This window comes from Octopus sinensis, linkage group LG12, assembly GCF_006345805.1.
Source record: "Octopus sinensis linkage group LG12, ASM634580v1, whole genome shotgun sequence".
Classification (NCBI taxonomy): Eukaryota; Metazoa; Mollusca; class Cephalopoda; order Octopoda; family Octopodidae; genus Octopus; species Octopus sinensis.
Window position 1 is genome coordinate 78,207,924 of NC_043008.1, and position 15,347 is coordinate 78,223,270.

The window sequence follows — 15,347 nt, forward strand, 5'->3', positions numbered from 1 at the left end:
TTAGTGAATCGGAGAAATGGAGTTGAACGAAGATTGAACAGAAATCGTTTTATTGCATTCTACACGTGTTTCGAAAGGCACAATTTACCAAATTCCGATTGAATAAGGAGACCATATTGTGTCTTTCTCTTCAGGAAGAAATAGGAAATCCGTTGGAAAAAACAAAAACAGAACAGAGGCGGAGCAAAACAAACTCTTAGGAGCCTCGTTCGATTTGTTTTTCTCCGCCTCTGTTCTGTTTTTGTTTTTTCCAACGGATTTCCTATTTCTTCCTGAAGAGAAAGACACAATATGGTCTCCTTATTCAATCGGAATTTGGTAAATTGTGCCTTTCGAAACACGTGTAGAATGCAATAAAACGATTTCTGTTCAATCTTCGTTCAACTCCATTTCTCCAATTCACCAATAATATTAAAATTCAATTATCCGCACCAACGCACGGTTGCAACACCATATGGTTGTACCTCCAACCGTGCTGTCTTCTGCTGTGATTTTTGCTACCAAGGTATCGGTTAAACTTTTGATTAATCTGCAACAAGATTATTCATCTTTCTATTTCACAAAATTTATATAGATATATATATAAATCAAAATAAGCAACAAGGATATCCAGAGGAAATGCAGTACTATCGTTTCATGCAACCCCATTTCATTGAACAATGCAATCATTACACCAATTTAAAATGTAGAGCAATCTTCAGCTGCACAAGGACATGTAATTAAATTAGAACAGATGGACACATTAGTATAATTATACCTAAAATCTCCAAGAAGTTAAGGAGATAGATAAAGAATATTCTCTACTTTAGCATAGAAGTTACTAAAATTAGAAGACTCTGCCTGCCACTGATTTTTTGTCTTTATGGGGTCAGTTTTAATTCATAGATTAGTTTATCAAATCCCCTGTACATCTAAGGCTGAGAGAACAGAGGGCAGTATCTGTTATGGGTAGGGATGAGTGGAGTGGACAGACATTCTAGTTGGTATAGTCATAAAAAATCAAAGATTTATTATAAGCAAAATAAGTACCATATTCATCTGAATATATAATATATATATTTATATATATTTATATATATATATATATAATAATAATAATAATAATAATAATACAGGCATGACAGAAGTAAATAGACTTACCATAAACGTTGTTTTATGTTTATTCTTGCATGCTTATTCTTTTATGTTTAAACTTGTAAAGGTTTATATTTTTTATCAATTGACATTTTTATGCTTCAGGTTCTATATGTGACTTTAATCATACCATGTAGAAAAGAAACCTTGGAACTATCTGAATTTCAAACAGGTTGCATTGTGGGTTTTCTGCAGGTGGACACAGTCAGTGTAAAATTGCAGAAAACCTTGGGATCCCGCTTGCTACAGTTAATAGAGTGATTGTGCAATTTACCAGAGAGAGGAAGGAGTCCATATCACCCAGATCAACTAGGGCCCTGTGACAGGGCCCTAGTTTCTCTTTAAGAGAAGTGTGGAGGACAATCTTTGTTGCAAGGCCTCTGACATAGCAGAGCATGTTGATGTCTGTCCCAGAACAGCGGTCAAGTATCTCCACAAACTTGGTTACTATGGCAAAGCAGCAAGAAGGAAGCCATTTCTTTGACTAGCCAACATCAAATGGAGAAAAGATTGGACCTATAAGATGGTGGAGAGTCCACTAGCATTTTGGGACACTGTCATATTCTCTGATGAGTCCAGATTAGCTGTTTTTCTTGACGGAATCCGAGTGTAGGTCTGGAGTCTCTGTGATCAACAATTTTATGTGCAAAGATTGCAGCCAATAATGAAGCATGGCAGCTATTCTGTGATGGTATGGGAAGCAATTTGGAGCAATAGTTAATCAGGGATAATGGAGTTTAAGGGGAACATGAACTCAGATAAATACGTGTCCATATTGCAGAAAGGTCTCCTTCCAACCTTCTCCTGTGGTGAAATGATTATTTATTTATGGAAGACGGTGCTCCTTGTCACACGGCTAAAATGGCCTAAAATTTGTTGGATGAGAATGGCATTAAAAAGCTTCTATGGCCAAGCCAGTCACCAGATATGAAACCTATTTAACTCCTCTGAGACATAATGGACAGGACACTTCATAAAAAGAATAAGAAAGCATCTTCAAAGCCAGATCTTCTGTTATTACTGCATGAAACTTATTGCATGAAACTTATCTACTCCACTCAGCCCTACCCATAACAGCATCTTCAAAGCCAGATCTTTTGATATAACTGCATGAAACTTGACAGGAAATTTCACAAGAGAATATTCGTCATCTGATCATGCCTAATAGAGTCCTTGCATTGAAAAATGCAAAGGGCATGTCTACTAAATATCAAATATTCACATTATAACAATTAATAAATTATTTGAATCTATAATTACAGAGTTAAATAAATTTTAACAATTACTTCTGTCATGTCTGTATATATATGTGTGTGTGTGTGTGGTGTGTGTGTATGTGTGTATGTGTGTGTGTGTGCATGTGAAGGCGCATGGCTCAGTGGTTAGAGCGTCGAACTTACGATCGTGAGGTTGTGAGTTCGAATTCCAGACCGGGCTGCGTGTTGTGTTCTTGAGCAAGACACTTTATTTCACGTTGCTCCAGTTCACTCAGCTGTAGAAATGAGTTGCAACATCACAGGTGCCAAGCTGAATCAGCTTTTGCCTTTACCCTTGGATAACGCTAGTGGCTTGGAGAAGGGAGGCCGGTATGCACGTGCGACTGCTGGTCTTCCATAAACAACCTTGCCTGGACTTGTGCCTGGGAGGGTAACTTTCTAGGTGCAATCTCATGGTCAGTCATGACCAAAGGGGGTCTCAGCTCAGCATATATATATATGTGTGTGTGTGTGTGTGTGTGTGTGTGTGTGTGTTGCGTGTGTGTGTGTGCGTGTGTGTGTGTGTGTATGTGTGTGTGTGTTTGTGTGTGTGTGTGTGTTTGTGTATCTCTGTCTATGTTTATCGCCCTCCATCGCTTAACGACCGATGTTGGTGTGTTTACGTCCCCGTAACTTAGCGGTTCAGCAAAAAACTGACAGAAGTACTAGGCTTGCAAAGAATAAATCCTAGGGTCAATTTGTTCAACTAAATGTGGTGCGCCAGCATGAACACAGTCAAATAACTGAAACAAGTCAAAGAATAAAAGAATAGAAGAAAATATATATACATTACAAATTAATATGGTGTCTTATTTCACCCTCCGTCACTTTTGTGACCTCTGTAAATTTTGCCTGTAGGTATATATATATATACATGTGTGTGTTTGTGTGTGTGTGTGTGTGTATGTATGTATGTATGTATGTATGTATGTATGTATGTATGTATTTCGTTTTGGGATTTGGTTTGCAGGATTCTTTATATGAGTTCGTGTGTTGAAGCATATTTTGTTGTGTCTGGGGAGAGGCATTTTCCTTTTGTGCCTTATAATGTAACACACTCACCGGTAAAATCTCCACTTATTTTTATTTTCCTAAAATGTTCGTTTCGTCTTGCCACCTTTTCAATAGTCTTGAGAGTCAATACTTACTCTATTGTCATTCATGTTAACGAAGTCTGAAGGATATACACTGGTTCACAAGGAAACGGAAATACCAAAATTACACAGTTTCTTTGTGGATGACTTGAAACTTTATGCAAAGAATAAGCATGAGATAAAAAGGAGCCTTGATCTAGTTACAGCATGCTCATAGGATGTAGGTTTGGAATTTGGTCAGGTTGAATGTTATTATATGGGTGTGAAAAGGGGGGAAACTATAAACCAAACTAGTGACACCTCCATTAATGATTTGACTGTTTCTCTTATATCTGACAAGGAATGTTACAGGTATCTAGGGGTGGATGAAAATATATCTTACAATGGAACCTGTAACAAAACACGAGTCATTAAAGAATATTACAGTCGAATAAAGAAAACGTGGACCTCAGAACTCACTGCATTTAATAAAACAGTGACCCGCAATGTGCTGTCAGTGCCAGTACTCATACCAACATTTGGGCTGTACGTTTGATGAGATCCGAGCCATTGATGTGAAAACCTGAAAATCCCTTGTACATCTAAGGCTGAGAGAACAGAGGGCAGTATCTTTTATGGGTAGGGCTGAGTGGAGTAGACAAGTTTCATGCAATAAGTTTCATGCAGTAATAACAGAAGATCTGGCTTTGAAGATGCTTTCTTATTCTTTTTATGAAGTGTCCTATCCATTATGTCTCAGAGGAGTTCAATAGGTTTCATATCTGGTGACTGGCTTGGCCATGGAAGCTTTTTAATGCCATTCTCATCCAATAAGGTTGCAGAGGCTTAGCATCGATCCAAAATACCTTTGAATGTCGTATCATATATCTTTGACAACATATTTTAACCACCGAGTGTCGAAGTGCACCACTTGACCAAGTTTGCACACATGAGGCTGATAACATCATAAGCCTTGGAAGACAGCTCCTTGAGCAACATTTTTTGTCTGTTTGATAAAACCTAGAATACACTTCCAGAGACGTCGCACAACTCTACCGCGACGAATCATCAGATGAAAGGATGAACTTATATGACCTGAAGGCTACGCATGGATATCTTAGTAGAAAGATTCAAGATTATAGTAACATTGATCATCAAAGCAGTCTACCATGGACCAATAGCTGGATTACTACCTCCAACTTTGAAGAGTATGTGTTTGCAATCCAGGAACAAGAAATATCAACCAAGTACCTGATGCACAAAAGGGATAGAGATGCAGGAAAAGCAGTAAAATATGATAACCGATGTAGACTTTGTGGAGTTAACACCGAAGATATCACCCACATCATAAATAGTTGTCCGAAAATGTCATCACGGTATTATATATCTAATAAACATGATGTTGTAGCTAGTTCACTCTATAATGAAATCCGTCGGAAGGATAACCCCGAGGACAAAGAAATAAGAACACACTGTATGGTAAAAGCTATAGCCACTCATAATAAAAAGAAGTATTGGCAAACTGTCCCAGGGAAGATCGCAATAAAATGTAAGCAAAACAGACCTGACATAATGAGCTGGGATAGAGAAGAGAAACTGTGTACAGTTGTAGAAATTAGCTGCCCAGCAGCTGTTAATATAAAGCTGAAGATCAGTTGATAAGAGAATACCTACGCTGAACTTTTGAGAAATCTGCAGTTACTCTACTCAGATTACAAGTTCAGGTTTATACCTGTAATTATTGAGGCCCGGGGATATGTAACACACCGCCTAAATTTCTTTGTATTTATATGTTATAAATAAAAATTCATACATTTTAGTAAAATCACACCGAGAGAAAGAGAGAGAGAATAAGAGATGAAATAAGAAATTGAGATATCTAAAAACGCAGTGGTGTCGCAATTTTTGATGTTCTTTCTTCTTGCCTTCCCACTTCATTTTTAAATTACTCCATATAATTTTCACCTTATTTCTCTTGCGTTTTTATCTTAACTCCTACTCTCACTCAACCTATCACTCTTTAGATTTCTCTGTCTTATTTCTTCTCGTGTTTTCTCTTTTCATTTATTTCACTATTTCTGCGTCTCTCTGTTTTCTCTTGCTCATACGGGTCTCTTGGTATCTTTTTTCATTCACCATTATCACCACTATATCACAGTCGGCACTGTCTCCGTCACCAGCACTAATGTGGCTGCCAGCTATTTATTTCTTATTTAATTTGAATTACTTCTTTTAGTGTTACACGCATGTAACTAGTAACGCACTGCTGTATAGTTAGACTAACTTCCTATCGTGAATCAAAGTGACAGCAATATTTGGTAAGATATTTATATCTTACCATATGCAATTAAGCTACCAGTCTAGATCGTAGTTTAATGGTATATGAATCTCTAAGTTAAGCTAACGTCAAACTTGACTAAATTTAAACAAAAATATGTGAGTTCACAGCAAATAAGTTGCATGCTCTCTAAGGAATTTTCGTGTAAATCACTAAACGTAAAAAAGCACTTTCATAAATAAACATTTTAAGAACAGTTTAAATGCTAATTATTTAATCATGTTAACTTTTGTATCTTTGAGGCAGAATAATTCATAAACAATATTTTCAGTTATTCTCTCTGTGCAACTAGTTACACAAACCATCTAACTTCGTTAGTTATTCTACATCTCTCATTCTGTATTAAGGACTCTACCATAATTTATCCTTCTAAGAAGCTGTTATCTTTGGGGAATTCAATGCACTTGATTTCCCTTGGTTATTATGCTCCATCCCCGGCCCTGTTGTGCCGACTTAGAGGTAGAAACATTTGCTATCCTGTACTGTCTCCAGCTGTCTTTACTCATACGCATCACATGTCCAAACCGCCGCATTCTCCACCCTATATGTTACATTTAATTCCTCTTATGCTCAACACAGTTGCACTTTGTCGGTCATGCACATTGTTGTTGCAAATCTAACGGAACATACTACCTTCATTCCTCTCCTGTCTACGCATGTCCTCTGCAGTCAGACCCCATGTCTCACTACCATATAATATAACCGTTCTCACACAAGCATCATACAATATACATTTCACTCTGAAAGAGAATCTTTTGTTGCCGACAGAGGTAGTAGCTCTCCATCATATTCTAGAAACAATACTTTCAGAGCATCCACAACCGTAACTAATTTGATCACCTAAATAGCAGAAACTACTTACTACCTCAAGGGAGCCTCATGGGCATTTGATAGAGTCTAAGTCCCTCGTGCTCTTAGTGCTTATTATTTCTGCACATCTGCCACACACGAAAGCGACTTTATCTGTTAACCTACCTGCGATTCCATTGCATTTCTTATGCATCCGTAGCTTACACTTGGTGTAGCAAATCGAATTACGTCCCTTTCCTTTCATGTAAATGAGCAGAACCATTTATATGACGGAGAGAGCATCTTATGTGCTTTCTTTCTAATAACAACTTTAGTCATTGCTAAGTTAATTTTAAGGCCCTTTGATTCCAGGTTTTGCTTCCTTCAGTTCTGCTTCAGATTCAGCAATAAGCACAAGATCATCAGCATATAGCATTTACCATGGGCATCCAGATTTGAATTCCTCTGTTATGGCCTGGAGAACTATGATGAATAAGAGTAGACTAAGAACTGATCCCTGGTGAACTCCAACTAAATTCATCATGTATTCATGGCCGACTCTCACTTACTGACGGCATCGCTGTACATGGCTTGTAAAGCTCTAACAAGCAATTCCTTACTCCTAGCTTCCATAGAGACCACTGGATAAGAGAGTGGAAAACCCTGTCAGAAGCTTTCTCCAGGTCGACGAAAGCTAAGCACAATGATTTAATTTTGTGCAAATGCTATCATGCAACTGTCTCACTAGGAAGATGAAATCTGTAGTACTTCTCCCGGGAACAAAACCAAGCTGCATCTCAAATAGTTTAATTCTATCCTTAGTCAGTTGAGATATAACTTTCTCTGTAATTTTCGTGACCTGGTCCAGCAGTTTGATACCTTCGTAATTGTTTCTATCTAAGGCATCTACTACACCAGTCTTTGGGGATGACGTTCTCTTCATTTTTTTTTTGTTTGTTCAATGTAAGACCATGTCTTCTCCGACGGATAGGCCGTTTGATCAGGACAGATTTCTGCATTATTTTGGGCAATTTATAATGTATCGACAAACGAAGTTTTTGCTTTTCCATTTGGTGCATAGTTTGCTGCTGATCAACTCTGTAGCCCCAATGAAATTCCTTACACGTATGCATCATACACACATTCACACACACACACACACATACATACACACACACATGCACACACACACACACGCACACACACATACACACAGGTAAACACACGCGCGCACACACACACACAATGTGAGCAATATGGATATACAGAGCAAGAGTGTGGTAAATATGTAGAGAGAAGGGGAAAGTTTAAAATCGGAAAAGCGTAAATGAAAGAGACAGACAAATGAAGAGACGGAATCTTTTCTGTTACCGTCCCAGATTAAAAAAGTTTTAAATGAAGTAAAAATTTCCAAATTTGGTATACTGATGTATTTTTTCAAGCTGAATCCAGTTTTGGTATTCATGTATTCCAAAAAAAAATTAGTAAAATGTTACAGAGGTTTAAACTTTGATAAATTTTACACTGTCATAAACACGATTTGGATGCAATCATTTTCTACTGTTTATCACAGCCGTCGATCACAGAATGAAAATAAACATGAGAACGGCGAAGATTTAATCAATGAAACTAAAAGCAACTGCATGTCATATCGAGAGAAAAAGAGCCGGGAATAGCATTCGTGAGAGATATACATATAGAGACGGAGAGTGATAATGAGCGTAGTAAATATATAGAGAGGAGGGAAAGGCACAAAATAGAGAGATAGTCTGATGGAGGCAAAAGTAGAAGATTTGTTGTTCTAAGAATAGAGTTATTTCTCGCAGCAAATTACATTTTTTATTGATTATAACTAAATACCTAGTCATTGGTACGCAGATTTCGAAAAATAAATATGTTTTTCTCGAGGATGCACCGTTTCGGGTCCTTCCCGTGACATATTCACATACACTCATATATATTGTAGATTGTATAAAAATATACGTAACATAATCCAAACAATGACCTAATCACTGCAGGTAATTACCTGCCTTGGATCTTTGCACACAACAACTCTGACCACTTGCCATTCATTATATTGCAACTGAGTAGACGAAAGGGTGACTATAATAATTTTTTACTAAAGGCCACACTAAAAGGCATCCAAAGTCTTCAGGAGGCTTTTGTTTACCAAATTATTGAGTTAGTTTTCACCAACAACCTTTCGTCGGAATATATTTGTCATATATTTTACCCTTCATATATTACCTTCATATATTACCCTTCATATATTTTGCCCATCATCTTTACCCGCTTTTTGTTGCTCCATCCTACGAGCATGAATTGTATTTCGTCCTTTTGGGTGGAATATTTTTAATGTGTTTTAGACATATTTTGCCGTTTCTCGTCAACCTTCGTCTATTTCTTCCTCTTTTTCTTCTTTTTTTCTCCGCAACGATCAGCTGCTTTTATCCAATCTCCATTTTAAGTCGACGGGGTGGTATTGCTGGGAAGAAGACATTGACTTTGTCTGTTTCTGTGATCGAGAACCAGACCATCTTTATCAGCACTTTGAGAGCTTCCTCTAACAACTATATATCTATTTAAAATATTTCCTCGGTTGAAGTATAAATTATCTAGTCATGAACAATAGAAAGTTAATAGAAATAACTACAAGTCCCAAAGAAAACAAATCAAATTCTTTCGTCGGTAAATGAGCCAATAAAACAAAGGCTAAATTGACATATAGGTTTAAGGAGAAAAGAAAACCAACAGAGATTGTGACAATAGTTAATTGACATAAACCCACTGCTCAGCAACGTTCAAGTGCCTTATTTTGTTTATGTGCGTGTATCTTGGAAGAGCTAGGCTGACGGTACAACTATGTCTATAGAGTTTATCCTAAACCTCTAATATATTCATCCCTAGTAGTATTGCCAGACTAGAGATTCTAAGAAGTAGTATGTACTTCAAGACTGAAAGGTCTTTGAAATCATCTGTTCAATAGATCTCAATCCAATATAAAATATCAGTTTAGACACTCAATCGACCGTGTTGACCGTCAGGTAGAGAGTTGGGATCACCTGATATAATTCCATACGCCAGCCACTCTATTTTTCAGGCAAAAAGAGACCACACTTATCGTCCAGTAATTTCTGCAGTTTTCGAAGCCTCAGTGAGTGACAGCCTTCACAATCTCTCTGTATAGAGATTACTGGAAGCAGGTGGACAGCCTAACCAGTGGAATTCGTCCCTCTCGTACGAAGAGAAAGAGCAGAAACCTTAATCTGAGCATATGAAAACTGTTATACGGCTCGACGGCCAGTTGGTATTAAATAAAGAAGTCGATGAATATGTGAAACGCGTTCACCACCTCTGCCCAATCTTTTAGAGACAGTTCATTCTTAGCCAATTTATGGATAACGCTGTCCACAATGTGCATAACCTCGGTCCAGTTTCTATTCACCCGAAACGCCAAACTTCATAACAATGGGATCAGTCTGTGACTCATGGGGTTTGGCGGCGTGTATCGATCTATTTGGCTGGTAGCCTACCAGTTCTATGATCAAATGTATTCCAGGTAAGGATTTTTACGGCTGATCGAGCAGAAAAGCAAGATAATTACCTTCACGGAGCTTCTAGAAATGGTGTGAGGATGAGGCGAATGAATTACGACTTACGGGTTACAGCAGAAAGGCAGTCAAGACACCGAGTTAATCGTCAGATCGGTAACCTAGTTAGATATGAATGCTTATAAAGGATTGATTTTCCTACAGGAAGACAGGAGTGTCGGTAGCATTTCAAATGAAGCAGGATTGATACTGAAATATCTTACTAGGTTAAAAATTGGTGGCTAGACTTGGTCAAAATTTAAGAATCGGTAGAGGTTATCGTTTGTGCTATGTGTGAAGGTAAATTATTCCCTAATGAACTATTGCAGTCATTGAATTGGTCAGTAAACATAAGGCCGTAGTAGTAAAAAGCATTACCCAAATGGAATAGGTATTATTCATAAACTGTAAATATTTACCGCTGCAGCCAATAAGACACTTGGCTGTTTTTAAATTCTGGCTGCTTCTAAGCTATGTTTGTGGACTTACTTTGGAAGCTGTTATTGTTCCCATGTGGGTGAAGGTAGGAAGAAAACTCATTTGATGCCATGGTAAACTAACTTTTCTTCTAAATTAAGCAATGATTAGATGATCCGATGAGGTAGAGATAGTGATAGCTGGATTTGGGATTCAGAAAGGAAGCGAGAGTATTTAGCAGATGATGTTTCCTACTCTCTCTTTCTCTTTCCCTTGCTGTTCCCTCTGGCTGGGTAGCCATGTATCTCTAGCAGCACACCTATTTCTGCCCTCATTCTTGATTACTTTCTCCTTCTCTTAGTTTTCCTCTGACTAGGTCACCAAATATTTCCTCTAAATCCGCACACCTGTTTCTGTCCTCTTTCTTGTTCCTTTTTTTTTCTCTTTCTCTTTCTCTCTCGCTTCCTTTCCCTCTCTTTCACTTCTCTCTCTCTACCTTTCTTCTCTCTTTCTCTCTCTCTCTCCCTCCCTGTCAAAATATGATATGACTCTATAGAATGAACGAGGTACTCTTAAAAGACGATGCCCGAAACTGGCCATTTTGGTTCATAAGCATGTACCTCCTTATTGCAGCACACCTATTTCTGCCTCTGTGTTTCTCTGTCATACTCTAACCTTTCATCATCTGATACCAGATCACATCCGCTAATGCCCCAACTCTGTTATAGCAAGACACCTGTTTCTGCCTCTCTGTGACAATAAAGCTTGTAGAGCAGACCATCCAAGCCTGGCGACTTGTCTCTTGCGCAGCTGCCACAGCATTCCTTACATCCGCTGCTTTGATGGGTCTTTCACAACATTCCGCCTCTCTTGTCGAGAGACGTGGGAGGCCATGTAGATAGGCACTAAAGTCTACTCAGCGTTCTGACACACCAGTTGTCCCGAACAGTCGGGCAAAGTACACATCCTTTCGGACTCGAGTAATTCGTGCCCCTGTTCATTGGTCAGAGACCTAATGGTGGATTTGTTGATAGATAGATAGATAGATAGATAGATAGATAGATAGATAGATAGATAGACAGTCAGACGGGCGGACGGACGAACAGATGGATGGATGGTTAAGTGCCATGGGTATGGCTTTAAACTGCATCCGGTAGTGGGGACCTGCTTCAGAAGTTTCAGGGTTTTGAGTAGTGTTGAACTACCACAATCATTATTGTTCTAAAGTCTATTCTGACTTAAAGTAGTAGCACCTCTCAGGTTCTGCGGAAGAAACTTTCATAGTTCAACGGAAGAGAAAGCGGCTGCAACAACGTATTGTGGAATGGAATGCAGAGAGCAAGTTGAAGGAAATAGGACATCTTGGTCATCCACTGCATCTGTCTCCAAGCCAAAACGCCTTTATCTAGTCTTGCCACTGAATTGAAGATGGTTACGAGCCGGAGAGTGAGACTGGCTGCACACACCTTTTCTTCTTTTTAAACAAAGTTGTAGTGCAATCATTCAACCTTAAAATTGACCAGATGTTCCTCATCATTCCGGCGGTTGAACACAAAATAAAATATACAACTTTTATTTTATAAATGATCCATGAAGATTAAGATTTGAATTTAATAATTACATATATATAAGACGTATGTATATGATACATATATAATACAAGACTACATTAAAACACAATTCCATAACCGAAGAAAGCACAAACATTAGCGAAGGAAGAACACAAAACAGGAAAAAAGAAGAAAGAATAAAAAACATCAGTTCAACACTAAGTGGAACAATTGGTTGCACATCACAAAGCTCAATGGAACCTACAGAAGCAAGCCAGCAAGTCTGCTGTATTATCGAGGCAAAGGTGTTGGAACAGCCAAGCACCCTCGCGTGCATTACCGGACACCTCAGTAAGGCGAGCTGCTAACGATGACAAGAACTTCGTTCTTAGTGGCCAAGCACCTCCAAACATCTCAAATGCCTCACGCTGGAAGAAATGGCTCACCGACAAGTCCCGATATTTCAGGATTTAGTTCCCTTTATCTACCAAAGCAGTGACCCTCCCATTTACTGCTGCATTCAGGATTTGGAGAGGAGCAAAGGAGTCACAGATTGCGGCATCCCAGATGAGACACTTACCTCTTACTCAAAAACAAAGGGTAATACTGTCCGGTCTCTTATCATAATTTTTGGGCAACCCCGCAGACTTTATAACTTGGGATATTAACCCAAGCCAGGACCCGCTTATTCATACATACGTACATACATACATACATATATATATATAATAATAGTTATCGCCATACTAATATGGCATTCTTATAAAAATAAGAATAAAGCTGTCCGCTTATTAGCTCCATGAGGCCATCGCCTTAAGTTTAGCTATTTGATACACAAACTGTATCCATATAACCTTCGAACAAGGGAGGTCAGTCGCTCCACACTACTTGACCGGCAGCTACAGACGCGTTTCGGGGTATTGCCTCTTTTCAATGCAGCGTAGCCAGACCAGTAGGTGTCGCTTCTGACAATCTCTGTTCGAAGGTTTTATTTACCTAGCTTCGGTGGAATACATCCACTTGTTTTCAATAATAGAAATATTAAAATTACTAAGTCTCTCTAAAAGAGAACAACGGCAGCGTTCCCGGAAAATAATAGTTATCGCCATACTAATATGGCATTCTTATAAAAATAAGAATAAAGCTGTCCGCTTATTAGCTCCATGAGGCCATCGCCTTAAGTTAGCTATTTGATACACAAACTGTATCCATATAACCTTCGAACAAGGGAGGTCAGTCGCTCCACACTACTTGACCGGCAGCTACAGACGCGTTTCGGGGTATTGCCCCTTTTCAATGCAGCGTAGCCAGACCAGTAGGTGTCGCTTCTGACAATCTCTGTTCGAAGGTTTTATTTACCTAGCTGCCGTTGTTCTCTTTTAGAGAGACTTAGTAATTTTAATATTTCTATTATATATATATATACATATATATATATATATATACACACACACACACACACACACACACACACACACACACACACACACACACACACTCACACAAAGCGTACCATGTATACTTTTCTCAGTATTATCTTTGTTCTTCAAATATATATTAATTAGTTTAAGGGATATAATTTAGTTTTCTTCCAATGAAGAATCGAATATTTCACATCTTATTCATATTTCTTTAAATTTTCCCACCATTAATTTTATGGTATGTTAAAAGTGTTATTACAATGCAGTCCATGACATACAAATATAAGGCATATTTTAATGAAATCAATATTCATGTAAATAACTATTTCGTGAAATATTGCAGTGTTATTTTGGTATGAAAGGCTATTTACTTAAATTAGTTGGAAATGTTTTGTTTTCTGATACTCATTTTCAAATAACGACTTCTTGTGTGCTGTAGAAAAATTAAAGTGAAATAAGCAACAGACAGCAACTTAATGATAATGTTGTTCTGAAAACCATGAATGCAAGTGCGGTTACAGATATTGAACCTATTGTATGGTTTTACTTTTCTTAGCTGGTAATCAAATGTTATTCAATATTTAATCACTCATTTAAGGAATAAATAAAAATATTCATGTGTGTAGAACTTGCGAATCTCTCCTTTCATAGACGTTACGAGATAAGAAGGAATGTTATTTTATGTGTAATGTATTTGCAACTGCTAAACCTCGTTTACTAATATTAAACGATGTTTAAATGTTTTAGGTACTTTTAGATGTTCTCTGCCAAAGAATTCAATCCACTCAAATGGAAGTAAAAATTATGAACTTTCAACTAAATTAAGCGTTAATAAGTTGATGTAGGTACAAATGTGTTAAATGCATTAAATACAAGTGTTGGATTTATAAGGAAAAAGCGCTAAATGGATTACAATTAAATTAATTGAGGATTAATTTGCGTCATTAAAATATTCAAAATCTTTATTCGTTGATTAATTTATCAACGAGAACAAATATTGCCAGCGTTTTTCAGTTATAAATATCAGTTGTTATGGATGCTGGTTTCCTGGAAATAATACTGACTTTAAAGAAGATAACTTAAAAAGTAAACTGTTATCAATATCATAAAACTTTAGAGGTTTCTTTTGAAATACTGCCTTTATAAAATTTCAACTGAGGTGGTTACAAAAATAATACGGTTTTAAAAGCAAATGGTTATTAAACATAGATTTCCATTTCATACGAAAATAGTCGTTAAAAATTATAGATGTCGATATTTTCAGAGTAATCCTATACGCAAAAACTATGAAGCTATCATTAGCAATAAAAACAACAAGGAGAAGAATAATGTCTTGGTTAGGTACAAAATCTTAGTTTTATTTTGAGAAAAAACTATTTTGTGAGTTTATTCGTTGTGAAATGGAATTAATGACTGCTATCTCCTGATTTTTACCAGGATAGAGACATAAAAATACAATAATGAATTCTTTGGTATCAGGTATTCTGGATGAACGAGCGATTGATCTGTCTGATTATACGATTAAGTACTTACATTATACGATTAAGTACTTACCTAAGAATAATATAAAAGCAAAATCAATGCCGTTGGCATTTGAAACAAAGCACAAACATTGGCCACAGAGCTAGATATTGTAATAACTAAGTGCGTCGCCAACACTACGACTAGCACCAGAAAAACAAAACCATACACACCACCAATACCAACAATAACAACATCAATAATAACAATAATAATAATAATAATAATAATAATAATAATAATAATAATAATAATAAT